At 37.6% G+C, this 26663-nt stretch overlaps 1 protein-coding gene and 1 long non-coding RNA gene across 10 annotated transcripts in view; one reads left to right on the top strand and one right to left on the bottom strand.

Moving 5' to 3' along the window:
* The window catches only part of SUGCT (succinyl-CoA:glutarate-CoA transferase), a 325562-nt gene that overhangs the window by 207265 nt on the left and 91634 nt on the right, over positions 1–26663 (top strand). The window lies entirely within an intron of this gene.
* The window catches only part of LOC118162553, a 22741-nt gene continuing 2244 nt past the window's right edge, over positions 6167–26663 (bottom strand). The window contains exons 2-3 of the long non-coding RNA XR_004748507.1: positions 17905–17908; positions 6167–6307 (exon numbers count right to left, since the gene is read on the bottom strand). This is a non-coding gene — a long non-coding RNA (uncharacterized LOC118162553). The remainder of the gene's footprint in view (positions 6308–17904; positions 17909–26663) is intronic.

Here is a 26663-nt window from a genome sequence, read left to right as displayed (position 1 = left end):
TTTGCTCTAGGTATTGCTTGAACAGCCCTTTTAAAAGCCTCTTTCGTGTGTTGTTATATAGTTACCCTATTGATTATCTGTTTAGTTCTTTTACAAGTTATACTGATAAGTCATTTGGACATTTTTTAACTCTGTGTTTCAGGGTAGCACACAAGATCAGATTGAGAATGTGAGACAAAACTAGATTAGACTAAAGACTTATCTAAGTGAATATTCTGTTTTCATGAGTGATCAGTGGGAGATCATTAAGACAGGAAATAAAAATAGCAGACATATGGAGAATGATACGAATCCTGTTACATTGTAGCATCTCCTGTAATAAAACAGTAATACAGTCTCCTGGAGGCATGGTTATTCTTCAAGACTTTTTATGTGGGAGGGTAGCAGTGCAAGTTTAAAAAAACAAAAAAGTTCCTTGTAGATAAAAAATAAATAAGTAAAAATCTCTTACTGGCAATTGTCACTGCAGGAGTAGCAGCATAGTCTTGGAACCCTGGTGAAAGCAGGCTTGGTTCCATTTTCTGAAAATCAGGCCATTTTATGAAAGCTACATAAATTTGGAATATTGACCTAGTGAGCGTTGCTGGTAATCTCCCATTAGACATCTGCACAATGGGCACATTTGCTTCACAGTCTAAAGGATGAAAGCAGATATCTGGATAGTTTTGAAGCCTGAATATTCTTCTTCTGGCTAGCTTTGATTCCTCCAGATCGTATATGAAGCTTACGGGCAAAACAGAGTAGAAAGTTAAACTCTCATTGCTGATTTTCTGGGATGACCACAAGGTTTCAGACTTTAGGGCTGTCAGGCTTACTACTGTAATGAGAACCACCTTGAAACAAAGGGGACGGAGAATAAAATCCGTCTTAGTCATATGCTTCATTTTGCCAACCTAACAGTATTTTTTTCTTGGTATTTTTAGTTTTGAGCAACTTAATTCATGGGGACACATGAGGCAAGGACAGATTGTTTCAGCTGTGGAATGTCTGGAAAACAGTTCACTCCAAATCAGGACAGTTTTGCAATTCTGTCAATTGGAAATACTTCCATTGAGTGAAAAATGAAGAACATTTGGGGGGCCATGAGCTAAAACTCAGAAACATGTCACTGTCATGAAGAAGAAGTGTACATGTAAACCCTTAGGAATTAAGAACTGTTTGACTTGGGCTTTTCTGGATATTATGAGGCTGGTAGGAGATGGAAGAAGAGAAAAAAGAAGTTTGAGAAAGACACAAGAAGAGCTAAAAAAGAAATTCTCGGTTGCAGACCAGAGAATTTATCAGTCTGAGAAGAGTCTCAAGGAAATGGCTTGCAGTCAGATGATAAGATGACAAACTTCTTGGGTCTATCAATACAGAGTGGATGACTTTTATGTGATATGTTCAGGGAGATAGGACCATATAGTTTTTGATATAACAAAAATATATCTACATGTGACTATTTCCTTGCTTAACTAAAGCAAAATTCTGAATTCACTTTGGCCTTTGGGGTCAATATTTAAATATAAAAGAAAAATTAAAGTTATCTGCTAGTAATAGAAATTCTATTAACAACAGGAAAGATCTCTTTTTACACTTAGTCTTTTGTTCTCCTTAATATATTTCCAACAGAAACAAGAAGGAAATTTGTTGTGTATACAGACGATAAATGTTTGAAATGTCAAAGTGGATCACAAAATAGGGGAGTCTTTGTATTTTATCATTTTCTGAACTTCAAGCTGTCAACCATTGCTAAAGCTTAAATAGTAAGAAGTTTTGTGTATTGTGGGAAGGAGGTGGAGGTGGAGGAGATGCAAGTGTTGCTCTTCCATCTAGCCCATTAGCATGAAAGGGACTTTCTTTGCTTTTAGTTTCAAAATACTTAAAAGACACGGAGAATCCTACATGTCAGGCCTGCTGTTAGAGTGCAAGAAGCACTACTGAGCCTTAGGATGGTGTGATTAGGAATACTGTGAGCTCTGTGAAGTTATTTAGGAAAGATGGAGCAAAAGAGTTAAATGCAGGAGGTGTGAGAATCAAAAGATAAGTCAAATTTTATAAATTTTATAGTATGTGTCCTTAAAAGAAAAACAAAAAAACAAACCAAAAACTCATAACAAAACAGTATTTGATTATCTATGTAACAGCACTCTCAGCAGCTTTTCTTATTTCTGTATGATCATGATTATAGGGCTTCTGTGCAATAGATGTTAATTTGTTCTGGTTAAAGCCCCTAATTTTGACTTTTTTTCTCTTTTCTCAATTTTATATCTGTTCTGTCCTTTTTCTTAGTTAAAACTGCTACAAACAAGAATTAAATCAAGGTCTTTGTTATACTATATTTGCTGTCTGTGCTCTTCTGTCATGTTACTGGGCTGGAATATGTGAGGTTAGATCGATCAATGCTGAAAAATATGCCCAACTTGCTTGAGCATTTCTTCACAAGCCAAATGGGAGGATCTGAATTTTATGAGTTCTGTTCTTAGTGATATATGTTACAGAGTTGGTCAATGAACACAGTAGCTTTTCGTGGCCAGAAGGAAAGCTAAATTGTGGGGATTTTCTGCATGCAGCTGTCTATCATAACTTCTGGAGCAATGATTATGGTGCTTAGCAGATACTTAACATATAAGGAGTTAGTTTCATTTAATCACCAGTATGGACAAAAGGAATTTCTGGACTGGAAAAGTACTTTTGAACCAAGAAGGTTCTCCTTTAAGTTTATTGCAATCCTTACTGCCTGGTTTGTATCTACTGTATCCTTCAATCCCTTTTTCTCTTTCTCTCTCCCCATAAAAATGTCTAAGTATCTTTTAAGCTCATCTGTATCATTTACTTTGATGATTTCACTCGGCAAGTCTCTCCATGTGCTTAGTACTTTGAGTGATATATTGTATCGGAGTTCTAACTAAATTCCCTTTTTATTCCTGTAGTGTTTTATTTATTTATTTATTTATGTTACAACCTGACCCAGCTACTAGGGCAGACATATTATTCCTTTTTACTTTGTCTAGCTTTTAAAGAACTTTGACTAAGAATGGCACTGTGTTACCTTGAACCATGTGCTCTGTTATTTACTTTAGGTTTTCCCCTGTCAGTTCCCTCACTTTGGAATTGTCTACTCTCCTTTGCATAACTTCCTTACAGCAAATTCTGACCAGCCCTAGTAGGAGTGCAATGGATTAGTTCCTTGTCATCCCTGTCCTATTGCTGACAGAGGTCAGAATCTGCCCCAAATCCTATTTTGGCAGATGTAGGAAGAAGTTGTAGTAGAATTCATGTCCTGTGTCTGTTGCCATTGATTTTTGTTCCTTCTCTCCCCTATGAATACATATAGACTCATTTAGTTTGCATACCTTCCTTTAATAGGATCTGTTTTATCTCACACCTACACGCATGTAAATCTTTCTTGTAGACATTGGTGTTCTTTCCAAATACAGGTGGTCTCACTTTTCCTAATAATCCTCCCCAGCAGTAGCTTTTCATGTTGTTTCTGATGGGTTATCTCCACCTGGCTGATATAGGAGCCCTCACTCAGTTCCTTCCTACTTTTCTGTGCTTTTTTTTATTTTTTTTAAATAAATTATTTTGTCCCCTCTTTAATTACTCTGGTGTTGCCTCCAGAGTAACAGAGAATAACAAGGGTGTTTGTGCTTTTTGATGCTCAGATACACTATTTTACACAGATAGCACATTCTCCATGAGTATTTGACAAGAAGAAGATGCAACAGGCCACATTATGAGTTGGTGAAGATAGGTGCCATAGGTATCATTTGACAAAAACCTTACAAAATAAATATTCTTCGCATTTCAGGAGCATATCCTTAGTCTGTCTCATTTTTATTTTAGCCATAGCTGACTGAAACATTGTGAGTGAATATTTTGAAAATTGACTAAACAAATTAGTTTAACTTTTTTTTTTTTTTTCTTTCATATTACAGTAATAATAAGACATTTTAGATGCTAAACTGTAACATCTGAGGAGTATATATGGATGGCATATACACATACATATGCATAGTCCTACTTTCTTTTGCTCATGCATTTTCCAAGCAAAACATATAATTAAGTTCTAAATAGTCACTTAAATTTGTTAACATGTATGCAAACATGATTTCCTATTGTGGTTAGCTTTCTTTTCATCTGAAGTTCTTATTTGCTGAATTCACTTGCTGCTTTTTAAAAATATTTTTCCCTTCTGTTAACATTGCATTTTATTCCTATATCTATGATTTTCATATATTTTTGAATTATGTCCTCAAAATTTATTTGATACTGCAGCAGCAGCATTCTTGTTTAGTTTTTACTTTCTTTAAAAGGCACTGTATTTATTTTATTTTATTTTATTTTATTTTATTTTATTTTATTTTATTTTATTTTATTTTATTTTATTTTTATTTAATTCCCTTCTCTGGGTAAAACAGAAGGTATGCATGTTATAACTTACCACAGTGATTCAAATAACTATCAAAAAATCATAGTTTGAGAGTAAGACAGCCTTTAGATCTCCTTTTTGTAACACAGGATTGTAATAAATTCTATAGAGCCCAGGTACACACTCTTCTAGAAAAGTTGTTGCTAACTTGTGCAAGGTAGTCCGTCAGTGACAGGACAAGGTGTTATTTCTTTTTCCTGTAAGAAGACTCAATGCCAGACCAAGCACAGGAAGTGTTCATCTCTGTAAAATTTTGTTTTTCCTTTATGTTGCTGTACAAGTCTGACTTGGGTCATTGCTTGGATATAAAGTACAACAAGATGCCACTAGAAACTGATACTAAAATTTCTTAAGTACTTAAGCCCTTTAATTTGATTCAGTTCTGTTTTAATGCTTCTTCATGCGCTAAGGTTCATTATCGGACTGAAGAAGCCTTTCTACTTTTTAAAGATAAAAGCTCATGGATTTTTCTGAACAATCCTAGTTGTTAAGGATTTCCTAATGCTTGTCATAAAGACAGACTTGTGTTAATGGGGTGTTGTGTAGTTCATAGATTCTAACTTTTTCTTGCCACCATAATTGGGTATTTCTAGGATATGGGCTTTCCCAGTAGAAAGGATGGAAAAGTTGTGTACGTTATCCCCTTTTGTCTGCCTTTAGGCTTTGACTCTACTAGAACAGGGATTTGTATTCTTTTTGTGCTTGTTCATAGCTGAGTATGATACTGTAGGCATACTAAGGACATTGAAGCATTGCTCAAATACATCTACCGCAAATGGTATAATGACCCTCAGCTACAAATCCTCACTTTCTGACCTGATTCTACACAAAGTTAATTGTGTAAGCTAATTTCCTATTGGCATACCTTTTCTTACTGCCTGGTAATGGAGGAAACAACTGTTTTCCTCTTGTTCTTTCTGAATTATGTAGTGAAAGAAAAAAAAAAAAGTTGTAATTTGAACTTCCACCATTTCTCTGTGGATATCCAAAAATACAGAAAACTAATAAGGTAGAAAGTTTTGTAGCTGAAATGATTATTCTGGAAAGGATTTTGCAGAAAAATACTCAAAAACTGTCACTTATTTTGGCTTTTTTTGTTGAATTACAGTCTTGGATATTTTTCTTTTATACTTCAGGAAAAAGCAATACATCTGTAGTTTCCTCTCTCTCTTTTATAGAAGTATTCAAATTCATTCAACTGTTCATTTTTGACTACTGAAAATCACTCATGAAAATATAATTATAAATGTTATATTCTCAGTAACTATTTAGAATAAGCTAATTCTTCATTAGAAGACTAATTAATTGACTTTAATGTGGGGACTGGGAATCAAAAAGTTCTTTGACTCCCAGTGTTCTCTCTCTTGCATCTTCTCTAAGTCCTTAGTGAACTTACCCTCCCACAAATATGAGAAAAATGTGTTTCCCTTATTTTAAGGTGGAAGTCACAGAAAAAAAATAAACCCAGTTCCACAGTGTTGGCTGGGCACATGATTGCTTCTGAAGACACTGGTTTCCTGGAGAGTTTGTAAATTTGAGTGGATGTGGCCTATCCAGAGCAGTCCTTGATGGAGTACAGCCATACACTCACATCTTTCAGTTTCTAGCCTTTAACCTACTGCTTACCCCACATATCATCTGCAATGCTAGCTGGTAGAATTTTCTCTGGCTTTGCTTGAATTTCCTGCAGCATTAGAACCCAATCCAACAACCACTGAAGCTGTTGGTCAGGACTGAAGTGGTTACCAAGTGCCACCACCAAGTCCAAAGCAAGGATGAGCAAGGGAGTCGGTATATTATTATGCATTGTAATAAGAAAGTTATGAGATGATTAAAAGTGGGGGTAGCTATTAGAGAATGACCATTTTAATAGAAATACATTACTATTAAATACTAATACTTCTATGCTTTTGCCAAAAAAAAAACCACAACATTATAGTTATATCATCTGGTGTATCTTTGAGCAAGTTTTCAAAGCCTAAATCCCTTTATTTATCTATCAGTGAATTCTGTTGGTACTGCTTTTGTACATACTGTACAAAAAAAAAATCTTTATCAAATTGTGTTATTTCAATGTATTTTGCACTACTTTTTACAGGACAGTAACAACCATCACTTCAACACAGAGGAATGGGTAATGAAGGTGGCCAAAGCGGCCTCATCAAAATGCTCTTATGTGAACTGTTAGTATTCTGCTGATTGTTACTCAGCATTTTGGAAACCAACTACAAACATTTCCATTGGAATGGAAAGATAAAAACAAATGTATTTGTCTCTATGTCATTTCCAATGACATGAGCCCCAGTAATTATATCTGGCTTCTCCTTATCCTGCAGACATAGGAAAAGTCCATCAGTTTCCTAAACTTTTACATACCCCATCACACTAGTTTTTACAGAATTCAAAGAAACTGATTAAACACTTGTTCTGTTTGTCCATTTGTTTTCCTCAGGGACAGTTGGAGGTCATTGTTCAGCTGTACTCATTTTGTAAATAAATACTGAATGAGGGCTTAAAATTTCCATGCTATGGGTACTTTGAGTGCCTCACTAACTTTCTGGTGTTGACAAAAAAATTTATATGCCACCATGGAAGATTATTGGTAACTTTGTATTATTTTTGTTTTTAATTACATATTTAAAATTTTTATTATATGTAATTGTTAGATTCTGATGAGGTCTGTGTTGTTCTGCCTGCCTTTTCAAACTGAAAAGAAGACATAGCTTCTGTGTTGATACACATAAATAACTTAAAAATGATGCATTTTACACAGCCAGTGCCCATGTAGTCACTTAACTTTCTCTCACAAGAAACAGGAAAAAAAGCGCAATGCTACACTTTAAAATAGTCTTTCATATCCATCCATTTAAAAGTACTTGGAAATAACAAGCATTTTTGCAGACAAGCAAGGTAATAAGCTGTGCTGAACTGCAGAGGTGAATTAAGACATTACTGTGTGGCCTCTGTGTTCTGTGTACACTGTATTTCATTTTGAAAGGTAATGGAAATGGCTGCATAGCAGCAAATTTAGACTACGTACAGCTTCCATCTGTTCAGAGAACTTCGACTGTTGCTGAAGGCAGATATATGTTTAGATCAAGAATATGGTATATAGTTCTCAGTGACCAAAAGTAATTGCAATTAGCATGTTTTTCATGTGCGTCTTGCGTGATTTGTTTCATGGTATACCACATGCCATATTTTCAGCTATTCCAAAGGTGGGGTTAAAAAAAATCTTAGGTTTAAGAAAGCCATATAGTTCATGGCTGAAGATTCTTCCACATAGCACTATCCGGTAAGATACAGTTCCCTTGTTTAGTCTACAAAGCAAGGGCTCAGTATTGAAAACTCTAGAGAGGGCTATGCAGAATGGCATCAGAATTTTTTGTCTGAAAATCATTCTTTAAGTTTCCACAGAGAGCACATATCATAGTTTAGATACTGTTTTCCAGTTGAAAAATACTGTGTTTGACTGACATCTTAACTTTCTCTAGAGAAACAGCATTTAGGTTCTAGCTAAGGCCTCTTATGCACCATTCCAGTAAAAAAATCTCCTCCAGAACTTAAGGTGATAAATATGTTCTCTCTCAATGATGGCCAGAGTGTGTCTAGTAGGTACACATCTCCAGTTAGCTGTGTCATCTCCTGCTTTGCAGACAGAACTATGCTGGAGTTCATTCATTTCTCAAATCTTCTGCTCTGAAAAGCAGCAAACCTCACTGACATGAGAGCCCTGAGATGTCTCTTCATTATCTTTAGACCTCAAATCACGTCCCTCTCTTACCTCGAGACAGAGATGTGCAAAGTCACTGGAATTGCCCTCTCTTCTCAGAGGCTAGGTTTTCTGAATTTTATTTCTGTCTGTGAGACCTATGCCTGACTTGCTTTATGAAGTGCTGTGAGATGCCTTTTTGAGCTTTCAGGATGTGAAATACCAGTGTAGTGCAGCTGAAAGAGGTCCTTTTGGTTCTATAGTATTTTTTTTTTTAATTTGAACTCTGCAGATACTTAGGTCTTTCAGCAGAATTTGAAAATGCTTGCCTAAATACAGGTTTGGAAGTACTTGCACTCAAATTTCATAAAGTACCAAGTGTTGTCATGTACCATGGGGAAGAGGGATAACCCAGGTAGTGGAAAGATCCACTCATTGCTGTATTACATATTATTTTGGGGAGTAGAGTACAGAGACTCCACAGTGTCACCCAGTGCAGGCCAATTTGGACCACATATACATGGAACCTGTTTGGGTCTGATGGTTAACGCAAGATGATGAACATCCTGAGGAGAGCAGCAACAAATCTTTTTCACTTGTGAGGTGCAATACAGCATCAGATTTTTTGGGCTCGGACCAATTCCTGAAAACCCACAAGGAAAGGAACTACATCACATTTACCTTCAGTACAGCAAATGGTCTTATTAGGATCTACATACCAGGTTTGTGATAGATTCATGTTTCTGTGCCACTCTGCATCCATTCTAATGTGAAATTGAGAGCAAAGGGGAATGGAACAAGTCTGTATACAGCAGACCCAGAGCTCATAATCTTAGATGAGCCTGTCCCAATTCCATGTAGGAGCACAGGAGAGTTGATGCCCTGGGTATCCTAGTGCTCTGGTTCTAGAAAAACACTGCCAAGAGCATTTGAGTTTTCTGTGTATGGAGACAGATAGGGATTGGCAGGTTATTAGATTTTGGTTGGAATGCAAATGACTGTAGACCTACAGGAGCCAAATTTGGATTCAGTTTAGTAGCACTTACCTGGAGACTGATACTTAACAGACCCTTTCAAGTGTCAGGTTTCTTGCATCCAGGTGTGGATAAAGTAACCATCCTAAAGTGAAAGGTGAGCAACCAGATATGTTGGTAGAACATGTGCATTCACAAGCAATAATATTCAATAAACACATGGAATAGTCAACATGTATAATTTTTATTAAGAATACAATCTCCACTCTCAAATGCTACTGCTGTGATAGTGGAACTTAACAACATATGTCTGATTTACATGAATTTTAGGATTTTTTCCTAGCACCTTCCTTCATTTCACGTTATGAGGTCATAAAAAAAGAGACTCAGTTGAAATGAATATACACAGTGGGATGGAGTTAAAGTTTCTGTGGGAATGTCAACTGTGAATTTCCTGCTTTTGCTGTGATCAAATTATGGAGTTAAATATTTCACTAATGATCAATTTTAATTAAAAAATGTAATTATGAATAATTTGTTAAATGTAACCCTTTAAATACAGGTGCCTCTGCAATAGTCAGCTTTTGCCTGTGTAGAGTCTAAGGGATTTTCTTTCTAACTAAAATATCATTCTGAGCACTTTCTGAACTCGAACCAAGAATTATTACTTCTGCTGAAGAAAGTTGATAGTCAGTAATAGCAAAATTAATGAATGCTTATGAGCCATATATATATTTAAAATTATACAGTTACAAGATTAAAGGAGTTATAGGTTGTTGTGGAAAACTATCCTTTCAGTAGGTTTACTAACATATTTTAAGCAATGCATAGGATTGTATGCTAAGGATATAATTATTAGATTTTCTTGTTTGAAATAAAAAACTCACAAAAGATGTCTAGTGATGACCATTTCAATTTCTTTGGATGTCATTTTTGTGTTTGTATAGTGCCTACCTGGACAGTGGGATATTTCTCTTAATCCAAAGTAAATACGTTTACTGATAGAGTGTAGGATATCGGATAAGAGATGTGCATCAAATTACAACAAAATGAAGAGGGAAAAAGAATTTTCATGTAGAAAATACACCTTACTGGAAGCATACAATTGAAAAAGCAAAGCACATAAACCTGGAGTATGTGTTCAGCTCTGGGGCCCCCAGCAAAGGAAAGACATGGACCTGTTACAGCAGGTCCAGAGAAAGGCCACAGAAATGATCAGAGGTCTGGAGCACCTGTCCTCTGAAGAAAAGCTGAGAGAACTGAGGTTATGTAGCCTAGAGAAGAGAAGGCTCCAGGGAGGCCTTATTGCAGACTTTCATTACTTAAAGGGGGCTTATTTTTTGAAATATATATATATATAAAAAGGGGAGAGACTTTTTACTAGGGCCTGTAGTGTTAGGACAGGAGGTAATGATTTTCAACTATAAGAAAGTAGTTTTAGATTAGGTAAGAAATTCTTCATTATGAAGGTGGTGAGACACTGACACAGGTTGTCCAGAGAAGCAGCAGATGCCCCATCCCTGGAAGTGTTCAAGAACAGGCTGGATGGGGCTTTGGGCAACCTGAAAGATGTTTCTGCCCATGCCAGGGGGTTTGGACTAGATGACATTTTAAAGATCCCTTCCAACCTAAAGCATTTAATGATTCTATGAAAATATATTTTTATTAAATGCAGAATGTATTCTGTGTCCTGTGCTCTGTTGTGGTTTTATATCCAGATATTCAGTGCAGAATGCCAATTCTCCAAATAACAAGGATGAAATCTGGCCTCAGGAAAGTAGTCAGTAGAGACTGACTTTGGTGTGACTGGAGCTTCAACCAGAAAAATTTGAAAATTCAGATTGTGTGATATTACCATCATTTGATATTATAGATAAGCATGTGGTTATTGGGCCACAGTGAATAGATACTGCTTGAGTGTTTTTTTTTTTTTTTTTAAAGTTAATTGCTTTAGACCTTCATCTTCACTATGGGTTGAACCTCACTTGAGGAACCACGTGAGCTTGTCTGGCATAGACCGCCCCTCCCCCCCCCCCCCCCCCCTTAAAACAAACAAACAAACAAAAAAAAAACTGGTCTCTCTGATAGGAAGATAAGCTTGTGGTTCAAATCAGTTTTATCATGACTCTTCTGGTAAGCCATGGACCTGCTGTCATTTGGTTGCACTCATGACTGAGGAGGAGACAAGTCTGAGCATACACAGAGGTTGTATTGGAGTCTAGTTATTGAAACTTTCCTTGAAACCATTCCCACATTCACATCTTTCCATTGTGTACAGAATGTGCAGTGACCCCATGGTTCATGGAAAGCTGGTGGAGATTACATAATAGCTGAATTTTCAACTTCCCAGCCAAGACAGGAGTAGATTTTTTTGTTTGTTTGTTTGTTTTCAGGGCAGTTAACAGCATTCATTTATTCCTTTAAGTTTGGAAGATGGTGTATAATGTTCATTTCGTTTACCTTTAGATAAGAGTTGAGCTTGTCTCATTTACATAGAAGTACATTGAAAAGAATTTTTGGTTTTACTTGAAGAACAATGCTACTTCGGGCTTTATAAACACCTGTTGAAATTGAGAGTTTCATGCTTTGGCTTTTTTTTTTTTTTTAAAAAAAAAAAAAGAAGTTTATATGTATCTCAAATTATATGTCTTCCAGATCCTTCTCTTTGCAGAAGATTCTACTTAGTGGATTATATAAGGCTGAAATTCAGCATGCAGTTTGCATGACGTGGAGCCTGGCTGGCAATTAGCCAAACTGGGTGTACTCAGAAACATGTTTTGGAAGATAGGGTGCTTTCTCTGCTCAGAGGAGGAGATAAAAAGTTCTGTGTTGTGCATGTCTGTGCTCATGACCTCTGCCTGTGGAAGAGGTGAGAAGCAGATACCAGGTCAAGCACCATCTATCATTTCAGCTCATCTTCAAACAGATGGACAAAAAGTTAAGGGGAAAGAGGTGTCCTCTATCTGGATACCTGTTTATTGTAATATTTCTGAACATATCGGTCATTTGTGGGTTACTTACTGGAGGCAAATATACCATGTGTGCACAAAACCTGTGGTATGTGGTGGTTAATTTAGCTGGAGATCTGAGACAGAACCTGCACCAACCAAGGAAGATGGTAATAGAGTAGTAGGAAATACTTTTTATCATGGCGCAGTGAGAAGGGAGAGTCCTCCTTCTTGCTCTGCTGTTTCTCCTTCTCCACATTTAAAGTCTGGTTATTTTCTGTCATTGTCACCTTGTCTATGTGAATTTAATTAAGAGCACTTTGGTAATTCATAAATATGCATGGACTTTTAAATGTAAGGACTGATTTTTTTTTGTAGGTAAAATTCCTGTAAAGCATAACCTTTTAGTAACAGCATCTGGCTGTTACTAAATAAGAATAGCAGAACTTTGTTAATGAGGTCATTGACCAAATAATAAAAAGTATATCTTATTAATACCTGAAATGGTGGTAGGACTGAAGCCAGCAGAGTTAGTGGAGTAAATGTATTGTTTATATATATTATGAGAAAGATGTTTCATTTGTATTGATCATTTTCTATGAACTATTCAAAACAATTGCCTTGTATTTGGGAAGGCAACTAACACACGCATATTTGTATGACATTTTGCTACAATGCAAACTTCCAGCACTCTGGAGTGCTTCCAAGAGCATTTTGGAAGCAGGAACTGTACTTTTAGGATGCGGCTAAGACCTGCTTCATTAGCCTTGGCTTTTGCGTACAAGTCGTTATATCATGTTCAGGAGATTGGTGTATTTACCTGTCTGTCTGTCTATCTATCTGTCTAAATAGAATGTTTGTACATGCAAATGTAGCCTTGGCTAGCAAAATGTGTTGTTTTCAGAGACAAAACCTTCAGGTTTTGATTGGCTGCTGTATCAGTAGACTGGAATACTTACTTACAGCTGTCCTCGGAGGCCTTCTATAAAACTGCAGGTGTTCAACTTTAGCAAATAGTTCTTATTATATGGATAGACTTTTGGCAGCTAGTAACGATGTTTCCTGAAATTGAAAAATGATTTTCTACCTTATACACTGGTTTTACATTACTGGAATGTTGGAGGGGAAAACAAATACCTCTCATCAAGTAGTACTGAGTCTGTTTTTGTTAGTTGTATATATTTTCTGATTTGTATATTTTATATTAGAATGCATATTTTTATTCCTTAACTGTTGTGGTCAGATTTGAAATCTCTTCCAGCAAAATTCAAACTATGAGGAATAAAGGAAGTGTCTGGCAACAGAGGGCTATATCCTTCTTTATACAGAACTAGCAACTGGCTTGCAGACAGTGTACCACCAAACATGGAGCTCAAGGGGCATTGTAAAGCTTTAAAAAATATTGGACGCTGTTGTAGAATACTGTTAAGAAATAGTTTTCATGTCACTAAGTAATAGTGAGGAACATATACTGATTTTATGAGTATATATTTAACTCATTTTGTACCACTAGTATATAGTTTAAGTTCAACAAGGCCAAGTGCTGGGTCCTGCACTTGGGGCATAACAACCCCAAACAGAGCTACAGGCTAGGAGATGTGTGGCTAGAAAGCTGCCTGGCAGAGAAGGACCTGGGAGTATTGGTTGACAGTCGGCTGAATATGAGCCAGCAGTGTGCTCAGGCAGCCAAGAAGGCCAACAGCATCCTGGCTTGCATAAGAAACAGCGTGGCCAGCAGGTCCAGGGAAGTGATTGTCCCCCTGGACTCAGCTCTGGTGAGGCTGCACCTTGAGTACTGTGTTCAGTTTTGGGCCCTTCGCTACAAGAAGGACATGGAGGTGCTTGAGCAAGTCCAGAGAAGGTCTACGAAGCTGGTGAAGGGTCTGGAGAACAAGTCTTACGAGGAGCGGCTGAGGGAGCTGGGACTGTTTAGCCTGGAGAAGAGGAGGCTCAGGGGTGACCTTATTGCACTCTATGGGTACCTGAAGGGAGGCTGTAGTAAGGTGGGGGTTGGTCTATTCTCCCACGTGCCTGGTGACAGGATGAGGGGGAATGGGCTCAAGTTGTGCAAGGGGAGGTTTAGCTTGGATATTAGGAAGAACTTCTTTACAGAAAGGGTTGTTAGTCACTGGAATAGGCTGTCCAGGGAAGTGGTTGAGTCACCATCCCTGGAGGTCTTTAAAAGACGTTTAGATGTAGAGCTTAGTGATATGGTTTAGTGGAAGATTTGTTAGCGTTAGGTCAGAGGTTGGACTTGGTGATCTTGGAGGTCTCTTCCAACCTAGACTATTCTGTGATTCTGTGATAGAGTTAGAGACAAATGCTGGATCAAGCATTGCTGGAGCAAGCTGAATATGAGCCAGCAGAGTGCCCTGGCAGCCAGGAGGGCCAACCATATCCTGGGGTGCATCAAGCATGACATTGCTAATCTGTTGAGTGAAGTGATTGTCCTGCTCTACTCTGCACTGGTGCAGCCTCACCTCAAGTACTGTGTGCAGCTTTGTGCACCACAGTACAAAAAGGACATTAAACAGTTGGAGAGTGTCCAGAGGAGAGCTACAAAGATGGTGAAGGGCCTAGAGGGGAAGACTTATGAGGAGCAGCTGAGGTCACTTGGCCTGTTCAGCCTGGAGAAGAGAAGGCTGATGGGAGACCTTGTTACGGTCTACAGCTTCCTTACAAGAGGGAGTGGAGGGGAAGGCGCTTATCTATTCTCTTTAGTGACCAGCAATAGGACCAACAGGAATGGAGTCAAGCTACAACAGGAGAGGTTCAGGCTGGATATCAGGAAGAGGTTCTTCACTGAGAGGGTGGTCGCACACTAGAACTACTAGGTCACACACTACTTCCCCAGGGAAGTAGTCATGGCACCAAGCCTGTCGGAATTTAAGAAGTATTTGGACTGTGCACTTAGTCACATGGTCTGAATTTTTGGGTAGACCTGTGTGGTGCCAGGAGTTGGACTCAATGATCCTTGTAGGTCCCTTCCAACTCAGGATATTCTATGATTCTATGATCACTTTGTTACAGTCACTCTTTTGGACAATGAGATTGATGGGATAATGTAAGCCGCTTTTTCAAACTGTAGTTTTGCTGTAGTGAGTTAAATAACTACTTGGATTGTATTTCTTTATTCAGATGTTTCACTGAATCATTTAATGTTCAGGCTTTCTTTGTATACACCTGCTTAAACTTTACAGTGCTAAATCAGTACCCAAAGTCTTGAGACTCCAAATTCTCCTCTCATAATTTCTATTTATTTTCCAGATAATGACTATTTTAAGTTTAATATGACATATCACATAGAAAGTCCACTGTGAGCTCTGTATACCTAGCTCAGATCTATTGAATCAAAACAGTTCATCAGGGAAAGCACTGATCCCTAAAAAGAGTAGTGCTGGGAAGTTGAGTCCTCTCATCAGTTTTACGTGGAGGCCTATGGATATCATGTGAATTATTATAATAGAGTCATCAGAATATAGTACAGTTGGGCAGCTGTTGATACTTTTTTTTTTTTGTGATGGAAAAAAAAACAACTCAAATAAGTAAATAGGAATTTCTTACTGCACTAAACAGGGGTGGTTCAAACCAACTCAGTGTGCATAGAACACCATGCAAATTGTGAAAGGGAATAGCAGGACTGAAGTTGCTTTACATTTTTTGTTTGATTGTTTGTTTGCTAAATCTTTGAATAAAAGTAGCTCTTTTGTTTGTAAAATACTGTCCAGGAAAGTAACTTTATGGCTTGCCTGCTGTGAAAAACAGGCTACATATTTGAAACCTTTACAGAAACAAGGAGGCGCCAAATGTGGGTATTAGGCTTAAACCTCAAACTCTAATATCATTTCATCTGAAGCTAATCCACACTGCTACAGACATAAGTTATTGCTGATGGCATAAGTATGTGGCCATGTTCATTGTAAAGGTTCCTCTTTATCTCCTTATCTGTATTCCTTCTCACGTTTCTAACACCCATTTGTGCACAGTTCTCCAGGTTTTTTTGATCATCTGAAAGTATCATTTTCAAAGGCTTTTGCTTTTCACGTCCGTGTCAGTATTGCAGATTAGAATGTGACAGGGAATACCTGGTTGCATACTTCCTTTAAACCTGAGCCAGTAGCACTGCGAAATGTTAGGGAGAGCACCCTTTCATCTCGCACCATCCACCACTTTAAAGTGAAAGGTTTGTTGATGTAATCCTATTTTCAATCTATAGAGGTCACCTGTAATGTACTGCTCTGAAGATAAATACCTAGTACTGTTTGATGTTAGAGGCTTCTTTTTTTTTTAAGGCAGGTTTAATGATATTTTGGTTTTCTAGGATACTGTGTTGAAAATTTTGAAGACTTCAGCTGTTTTTAAATCGTTGTTATCCTTTTATTCAATTGTTAACAATCCTCTCCAAACTGATATTTTTATTATTTCAGTATGTTTCAGGTCTTTTTTGTAAGGACCTGGTGAGTTTGAGGTAATCTGGGATGTGAGATGGAGTCAGTAGCCTATTGACGACAGTACACAAACCTAAGAATATGTCCCTTTAGGCAATCAGTGACAAAGATGATATTGATTTCATTGAGAGAAGGATTGCATCTTGCCAGTATATCACAGAGGGAAGAAACAGAAACCTTAGTTCATAACATAGCTCTCGCAGTCATGAAACTCACATCCAGGAACTTTTTATTTAACAACATTGGTTATATGATTGAAAATCAGAATCTCTGGGGGCTCTTATGAAACAAATCACCACAGCATCAAAGTAGGTAGCTTGAATTGCATGTTAAGCATTGTACAAATACTAGGTCCATGTGTATGTAGAATAGAGACTACCAATTATTATTTTTTCATGTGCAATTGTGTGTCGATAGTTCTGGATACCTGAGTCTAACTACCTAGATCATAAAAGTAATTGATTGTGGATTTATGGGTGAAAATCAACCCAAAATAAAGTGGCTGACAAAACTTCAACCAATAAGGAGGATTCAACTTCTTGTTTTCTAATTTCTGTTAACATTGTTGGTGCAATATCTTATGGCATTTTCTAAGTTTATTAACACTAAAATGTATTTCCTGGCTAAACTGTACTGGCAAGGCCTCCTAGAGAAACGTAGTTTATGGATTTTGTTGCTATAGGTCATACTGTTTTTCCCCAGTAAAAAAAGGCAGAATTTTATTTCATAGCTTAACTGCATGTACTTTTGCTAGTAAGGCTAAGTCAGAGGTGAGCTTTTTGTTCCTCATGATCCTTTCTGATAGGCTGGCAAAGGCTTGCTCTAGACAAATGGGAGTATTTCAGCCTTTTGGTTGCATCTGAAGTTATGGCACATTTTAACAGCAATTTCTTTTCTGTTTCCCTGTCTGTTTTGGTAGCAGAATAAACCACTCTACCTGCCTGAAAGTAGGCGACTCTCACAGTGGTAGATCTGCACATTAATGTGAAACTGGTGCATTTTCAAAACCATGTTCCCATTTCCATGGAGCATTGCTGCAAGGAGAAAAACTGCTTACCTCGTGTGGACAAAGAGCAGTAGCTATTTGCTTGTAATCACTCAATTTCCTGACCCAAAGTAGTCACGTGGGGAGTTCAAGTTAGGTTAACAAGACCAGACTGACATACAAAAGGCTTCATTTCACTGGATCTCACTCTGACTCCTGTCCTTTTATTATTAATGCCCTTTTGTTCATTTTCCTTTCTTTGTTTAATCTGCCTGAGAGCTCATCTGGCAGCAGGAAAAGTTCTCTGGGCTCATTTGGCATGGCAAGTTTTTTTTAAGCCCCTTGCTACTTCAGGAGGAACCCACTTTCCAGGGCTCTGTCACTTTCCCTCTCTTGCTTTTTTATATTCAGTCCTTCTCTTACCATTCTCCACATATGGTATGTGCAGTTGGAATGACTTGCATCTGTCCAGAAGTGTAACTTTCTTAGAGTTGATTCTCCCATTCCTTTGTGTGTGAGCCAAAAAAAGGACTGTTACACAAGGCTGCCAGCACCCTTCTCCCAAGAGACCATGTGTGGTCCCTCCACATTCATCTGATTTCCCACTAACCCTAAAGATCAAGAATGTTTAGACTTCATCCTGTCTCTGGTGGCCACTGCTATCAAGCTGACTTTGTCTGCCCGCAAAGTTAAAAAACATTGCTGTTACACTTCCAGTTCTATCGATGATAAACTATGGAAAACGTCAGTGTCATATATTGTATTTAACATAAGGAGCTGTTTGACATAGTGTATCCTTGAAATGTTTATAATGAATAAGTGAAACTTTGAATTCACTTTAATAAAAACTCCTTTTAACCTCAGAAGTGGAGACTGTACAATAAAGTTTTATCTCACAATTATGTTCACCCTTCTCAGTCTAAGGGCCAAACACTACATAATAAATGGCAAGAAGCCTCTTTCCATTTTGTTATGCCTTTTCCTTGTGCTGTGTGTTTTCACATCTAATGAGGAAAATAAAGATCATTCCTTGAATTCCCATAACATGGAGGCCAGTTGGCATTGCTGACCTCTTTGTTTCACTCCCCAATGTCCCTCTCTCAAAGGAGGGTTTTGGTGACAGGAGGAAGAAGAATAAACTAGTATTTTACAAACTGATTGATTGTCCCTAGAAGGTGCTTTGTTCCCTGCTTAATCTTCTATACTGCCTTCTCTTTGCTGGTTATTCAAGTTGTCTCTTTGAGAAAGAAGAAATCTTCTTTGATATCTGTGAGCATCCTGAAGCTTCTTGAAGACGTAAAGCAGTGTAGCAAACAAAGTGATTTCTCTAAGACTCAGAGGCTCTGATAAGGGTATCTACTTAGCACCTCTGGAGGAAAGTACTTTAGGTAAGCTAAAATGGTTTTGAGGGAACATGGCAAGTGTATTAGTCCTAATTCCACCTTAGTGATATAAGTCATTATCCCTCTTTGGTCTTTTGCTAAATAGGTAGGCTGGCCACTGGATGGCCAAAATTGCTATGACAAACATCCTTAGATATAAGTGAACTGATGTGCACTGTAGCTGCCTGAATGCTCCTTCCACTTTCACTTCTACAAGCCTGCCCTTGGCCATATTCCACCCAACCACAGAATCAATAGCTTTGACTTAAGCCTTGCTCAGATGCTCATGATTTTGATATTTAGCAGTTTTCTATAACAATAGATGAAGAGTAATACAGCATGCCAAAGAACATGAAGGAACAATGAACCCCTTCCTCACACTTTGTCCCAAGACTGTAAGAGAGTCAGCCATTTGCAGAGGAAGACTCTAATGTGGTTTCATGTAGGGGTATTATGTGAAAGAGGGTTGGTTCTCTGACATTGAATAACATCCATATTGAAGTCTCTGGCTGAAAATTACTGTGACATTATTCTGGAAAAGTATCTCCACATATTTGTTTATATTCTTTCACTGGTCATTAAACTGCTTGGACTTTTGATCTGACTCGATACAGTCATTCCTATGTTTGAATGTGCACTATATGTGCAAGAAGAAAATGGTCCAGTGAAAAAAAGACACAGCTTTGCCTGCATTTCTTCAACTTTAAGAAATTAACTTTTGCGTAGTAAATAGTGGCTTCCCTTCTTCATTGCATTAGCTCGATAGAGGACCACTAAAATACATCCTATGTGTTTTGTATGATTTCATTTGCTCCTTACAGGCCTCATCTCAGACCATAATTCTTGATTTCTCCTAATTAGTTGCTGTGGAAATGATTGTCATAAACACAAACAATGGGAATATAAGGAGCAGATGAATTCTTAAGAAGCAAAGATTTGTTTTCCTGTAAATTACCAAAAACCCAAAGGAGAGACATTCAAATATGTTCTGCATTGCCTTTCATCTCAGGATTTTACAGTTCTTCTCAAGTATTAATACATTAAAGATTTTTTTTTTTTGAAAAGCTGCTGTAGAAATGGTGTTGAAACCTTCAGTGTTAGTTGTCTTCAGAAACTCATGATCAAGTCATTGCTGCTTGCTGCTAAAAATAAGCTTTTCCTTATCCTTATTTCAGAGCTGTTGCTCTGAAAGCTGATTGGATTCTTCCCAATGTATTCATCATCACTGGTTATAAAGATTCTGCTGACCAAGTTATTTACACCTGTGCAGTCCAATTTGCTTCAAGGCTCATTTTATCCCTCTGCCTTCAGATTCTTTCCCTTGGAGATTTGTAGGCAATTCGAACACTTTCAATAGTGTTGCCTCACTGTTGCTGCTCTATGTGAAAGAACGGTAAATGATTGTATCGAAGGGGAACAGGATGGAATGGAATCTGCAGCTGCATCAATCTCAGCTATGTTCTGCATGACCATCAAGAGTAAAATCAATAAAAATATTTTTTTTGCCACCGAAGTCAGCACATGTGGCTGAATATCCTCTGGGGAATGAAATCCATCACTCTATACAAGCCCACTGTATAGCAATGTTCTCCTTAAGTGCTCAAAATGGGGCTTATGTGGTGTATAGGCCATGTGAATTCATGTGTGGATTTCACCAAGGGAGAGGCTCTTTGAGTCAGAAGATGCCTTTTTACATAGTCACTTTTCAGAGTTGTACTATATTTTGGCATTCACAACACCTCTGTCAGAGAGCTGAATATTTATAACTGTTGCTTTTTACAGATGGGAAAACCAAGACACAGAGAGATTAAATGGTCTAAAAGAGCATAGTCAGTTAATGGCAGAGTGAACACAGAGCTCAAGATTTCTGACTGTCTCCTAGACAGCAGAACATTTCTAGAGCAATATAGAAATGATGTAATATGCAAGCAGGATTGTTTCCAAACAAAAATATGTCAGGTTGTGTAAAACATCAGCAACAGCTCTTTAAAGGTGTGAGAATGGATTGATTTTAAGTGAATGTGACCTTTTCTGTAATTTTTAGAAGGAAGAGATGCCTGAGTGTTAAATTGTTTTCTTATCCTACTGACAATATATGTGTATACATATATATATAAATGGCTCTGCTCATTGCTGGGGAATAGGAAATCTACATAGGTCTTAGTCTTCTGTCTAAGGAGTGATTTTTTTTTTTTTTTTTAAACTGAAGCTATAAGCATAATTTAGGAAGTAGAATCTTCTTGTTAGCTTATCGGAACTATACAATAGTGTGTTTCCAGGATCACGTTGCAGTATGCCCATGACAACTCTGTAGAACTGAAATCTGCACTAGGAAGATATGCTAAGAAGGGCAAAATGCTTTTACATGGTTTTTATATTATTCACACAGCTAGAATGTTTACAGCATAGTACAGAGTGTAACAAGAGCAAATGCTGAACCACTTCAAGTGGTTCCCTTGTCGTGCATGTCATTTAAATATCAAATCTATAAGGGCGTTTGCTATGTTCTTCACACACACAAAGACCACAACTAAGTGACTTAAAAGTATCCCTTGAGTTTTTAAAAATGCGGACAAACAACTCTCTTCTTTTGATAATTGCAAATACATTGTTCCACTCCGTTGGTTCTGCAACATCTGGTGTTTTATAAAGCATTTTTAAATGTCATCTCCCTTCCCCGTTTGCCCACACCCTTCCCACTGCACCTTAACCCCAGCATAACAAGAAACTTTAATTTCTAGAGAAATGTGTGGAAATTCTTGCAAAACAGAGCTAACGAGTTGTGACTGTATAGGTTTGAGCCATGTCTTAAATTAACAAGAAAGTCAAGTCAGTGGCATGGTGCAACACTAACATATAGAGCTGTTTTCACGAGGACGATGAATGAAATACTGGGTTTATTCAGTGGAAACATGTTTCTAAATGATTCTTGCAGAAGAGATTACATAGAACTTAGCGTTAACTTGATATAACAGTCTTGTCATTAGGTTTTGTTAAAAAGGTCATAAGGCAGTTTTTCAGGAACAAAAGACTGTACCCCCACTTGTAAGTACTGACATGTGTCCAAAGTTTGATTTGTAAATGAAATGTAATTCCTGCACAGCTAGAAAGTTAGTGGACTTTTTGGTTTGTGCTTGGAGGTGGCAGATGAAGGAACCGAGGTGGCGTAAGGCAAGGTTATTCCTGTGTAGCATTGGTCCGTAACCAGGGCATTTTAACATTGTTCATCAAAGTTAATCTCAGTCTGTTGTAGCATCCGGTTAACAGGATGCTTTACCTTGAGAAAGTGAATAAAGATACAGATCTAAAAATCTAAAATTAGCTGCAGAATCTTTACAGAAAAATCCCAAAGCATTGGGGTCTTTTTAAATAGCTGGAGGTGGGGTGTGTGTGTGTGTGTGTGTGTTCATTTTGCTTAGTTTTTGCTTTCAAGTTGCTCATATAGTCTAAGCATGTTTTATAATCAGTTTTCAGTGAAGAGAAATGGAGCAGGGGCACCTCTAGATGGCAGTTCATTCCGCCTGTCTAGGTGAGCCAAGGTGCTTACTTTTCATCTGACTGAATTTAGAGGGGATGAATTTCACCTTTACTAGTTGGCCTAGAGGAAGAAGCTTCACAATCTAACAAATTTAAAGTAAGATGGCATCCTTAGGTCCTTGAAGTCAACAGGACAGAAATTTCCTTATGATCTATATAAGAAAGAACTGAAGAAAAGTACTGGGAAGCACTATTCAGTGAAGTTGCCTCTTTTGTCAATGCACCGTAAATGTATGGCCAATCTTAAGATAAAACATATCTAGCTACAGGTGGAAGGTTATGCTAGAGGATTTGTATTAGCTTCTTGCTACATAAGTGGGAAAAAGAGGTAAGAATTTATTCTTAATGAAAAATGTCCTATTAAATATGTTTTTAAAAGGATACCGATGCACAATATACAGGTGATTTCTGCTTATGGACAATGTGATTAGGATATTCTGAGTTCTTGTCTTCACGGTACCCTGGGCACACCACTTCTCCACAGGCTACTATACACTTAAAATACTATTAGTGGCTTATCTGAATTTTTTACACAGTCCCTTTCAAATTTTATTCTTAGTTCTGTGTCACCACAGGCGAAATATTAGTATCCAAGGAGGTACACTGTGAGCCTATACCCTTAACCTTTTTCACATCTGCTTTGCAAGAGCTGTGTGACCATCAGATAGATAGGTATAGCCTTGCCTGCTTTACTCTCACTAAAGCAAGTACCAAGCAAAGAAAGAACAGTAGCACTCTCTTCAGCATGAGTTAGTAACCAGACAACCTGTCTTAAGGTCCCAATTAAGCTTGTACCTGTGTGCAGTCATCTGCTTTTCTTTCTGTTAGCTAATTCCATAAGATTTTCCAGCTTGTGCTGCAGTCAGTCTTACATTTTCCTAGCTATTTATGTGATCTTTATAAAAAGCATACCTTGCTTAAATTGCCAAAAAAAAAGTAGTTATAGAGATTATTTTTGCTCCCTGTAAATAAATTAAAGGTGCAAGTTTCAAAAGGAAAGAGACACTTGTGCAAGTAAAGGCATAGAGGGGCTGTTCATGACTAGAATTAGGCTGACAGAATAAGGTACAACATTCCCATTGCAATAATGGAAGGAAACATTGAAACTGCCATGGAGATTGATAGGCTTAAGAAGGAGTTTACAGAGAAGATTATGGTTTTGAAGTACAAAGGCCCAGAACTGGACACCTAAGGTGGAAGTGAATATAGTGTTTGCTTCTTCCAAGAAATCTCAGTCTTCTAAATTCTTGGCCCAGATATGTGCTTTTTTGATAGTTTGTGGCATGCAGTTTTTATTAAATGGAAGTAACAAAGGTGTAAATGTTGCCAGCTACAGTCTTTAAGAATCAGCTAATTTCTCTGTTTCAACCTTTATCCCTGTGATGATTATGATGTCACTCAGCATCCCTCAGCATTGTGAGCTCAAATCCTGTTACTATGCAGTCACTATTCCTGTAACCCTAGAATTTTAAGAAACAAAAGGAAATGGTGATTCCCTTTGGACCATCAGCCACGTTGAGCATTTGTTCTCACATGGTTTAGTCCCTCTTCTGTATGTGACTGCCACTTGGGACTTTGTTGGCTTTTGTCCATTTTATTCCAGTTAGCATTTAGTTCACACGTTGTTATGAGAAGCGCCGGTTATGAAGATATGCAGCTCTTGTCATAACAGAAGTATTTTGCATGCACCTGCGATTTGATGTTTGTGTTGGGGGAATATTGCAGAGTGAATAAAAAGCCTGAAATCACACTTGCCCTCCCCCCCCTCCCCCCCCCCCCTTTTTTTTTTCCTGAGTCCACCTGTTATGGAGTTGTTTTGTTGTATTTTTTGAGGAAGGTTTTATTTGTTTGTGTGTTTGTTTGTTTTTGGTGTTTTTTTTTTTTTTTTTTTTTTTTTTTTAGAGCAATCTGAAGGTGTGTTTATGGCATTAGGAAAAAGGTACATTGTGGTATACAGTGCAAAGAAAAAAGGAAAATGTATAAGACAGGTGGCTATTAACATGGTGTAAATACCTGATTTTCACATGCAAGGGTATACCCCATAAAAGGGTATTCCACATATAGTCCTCAGGATGGAAGCTTCATGTTTGCAATAGTACCATGGAAATGTACAAGGATTAATCACTTCGCATGCGCTATTTGTAACAGCAACATCAACAAAAAGTCTCCATAAGAAGCTTTATATTCCTATTGCATTTGATCCCCTTTCCACTTAGTCAGATATCCTGTAGTCAGATAACCTGAATTCATAAATGCCACGCTGGCCACCTTTGCAGTGTGCGTGCAAATGAAAGGACTTGGAACCTGCTCCCACCTGCCCACTGAAGAACTCCCCTGGTGCATGAAGCCCCTTCCCACTGTACCCAATTGTCCCACCCATTCTCGATTGCATGCTGGGGGCAAGAAGGGTGTGTGTATATGTGTGTCAGGGCATACTGCAGCTGTGTTCTGCTGTTTCAACCAGGTGCTCAAAGAATTAGGGAGCTATAAATGGCTTTCTGATAGCATTCCCTAGCTTGCCTTTTCCATGTAAAATTTCATAGGAGAGCGTCTGGCCTGATAGCATTTACAAAAGCAACAGATTTGGCCTTGAAACATTTCTTGCTTCTCATTGCAGGAACTCAAATGGCTTAGAATTAGAATGACCTAATATACTTCAGCAACTGCACTGAAATTAAGAGTTCAGTCTCATGTATCCATATTAAGTGGAAAGACAAACAGTTTGGGTTATGTTAACAATGCGCCTGTAATGGAAAATGCTGATACTTATGCTGATGGGAATTTTCTTTAATCGATCTTCTTTATTTAAAAAACAGTGTTGGAAACTGATATTTCAAGCCTTTATACCATGGCAATTCTTACTTATTAAGTGCTTTTATATCATGATGTCTGAGAGTGAAAGGTCCCCAAGTACATGTTAATGTTAATCCATCTTGTCAAGTAAATTTTTTCATGATGTGGTGTGACTGAAAAATGGTCAGTCATGAGCACTGCTTTACATTTTAATTTAAGAAAAATTTAAAAAATGAAAAAAAAAGTGGTTTTAATATTTCTTTTTACTAGATTTAGTATTTCCAATATTTCTTTTTAGAGATTTGGAGATTTTTTTTTTATTATTATTAATTTTTGGGGGGGGGAGGTTTTGGGGTAGCAGGTTTTTTTAGTGTAGCCTGGCTTAGTAAGTAGCCATTGGTTGTTTTCATTGAAAACTGAGTGTCAAGACGGGAGTTAAGTTACAGTAAAATAGCTCATGGTACAAGGTAAACTGTATGTTTCAGCAGAAGGTATCCTGTGATGAAAGCCTCTTTCTTAAGTAGTGACTCTCTCTAAATAATGCATTCTTTCCAGACACCATTGCTATTTTGTTCTTTGACAGGTAATTACAAACTTGCTCCTCAAAAAAAAAAAGAAAAAAAAAAAAAAGACATAAACCCATACACCTACAGAAGGCTTTTAAATGTAGGTCCTGCTTAATCTGGTTTAATCTTTGTTTATAAAAATACATATGTGTTTTGAGAGCTCATTTTTCAACTTTGAAGCACCCTTCTGTATTTATTGCTCTGATTTTTTTTTTTTTTTTTCAGCTCTCATACTATGAGAAAAAACAATGCTGGCAGTGAGTTTGTGGATATAAGCTAAAGTCTTTTTGTATGCATGCATTTTTGCCAACTGCAGTTAGTGATTTTAACTGGCAAGCTAGTACCACCCTCACAGAACAGTGTCTTATAAAAATAACAGAATTGCGGATGATGCTTGTGAATTTGTTGCCTGGGTTTGAATATGGTGCCTTATCTCGAAATAAATGGCTGCAGAACAATGTGCATTTTATGTAGTGTCCTCCTTGTGTGAAAAAGCCATGAAACAGATAAGCCAAAGAGAAGAAGGAAGGAGAGATTTAGGGAGAGGATGTGACTCAGGGATACAGGAGCCTTGAGACTGATAGAGCAACCCCAGTACAAGAATGACATCCAGCTGCAGACGAATGATTGGAGAAGGAGGCCAAAGAGGAAGAATTGTGAGTGGACAAAAAAAATGTGGTCAGAAATGTAGGGTGGAGTTGGTCCTTTTACCATTTCAGAAAAGGAGAGAGGCAACTGGATTTGGGGATGAACAAGATCCGAGTGCAATTGAATGAGGACTGTTTCCCAAAGTGAGAGGATTGTTTAGTGGACCTGAATTTTAATTTTAATTTTTTTATTCTTTTATTTTTTTTATTCTTCTTATTCCTCCTCCCTCCCTCCCTCCCTCCCTCCCTCCCTCCCT

This window comes from Oxyura jamaicensis, chromosome 2 (genome assembly GCF_011077185.1).
Source record: "Oxyura jamaicensis isolate SHBP4307 breed ruddy duck chromosome 2, BPBGC_Ojam_1.0, whole genome shotgun sequence".
NCBI classification, from domain to species: Eukaryota; Metazoa; Chordata; class Aves; order Anseriformes; family Anatidae; genus Oxyura; species Oxyura jamaicensis.
The sequence above is the reverse complement of the archived record's forward strand: the minus strand, read 5'-3'. Positions and strand labels throughout refer to the sequence as shown.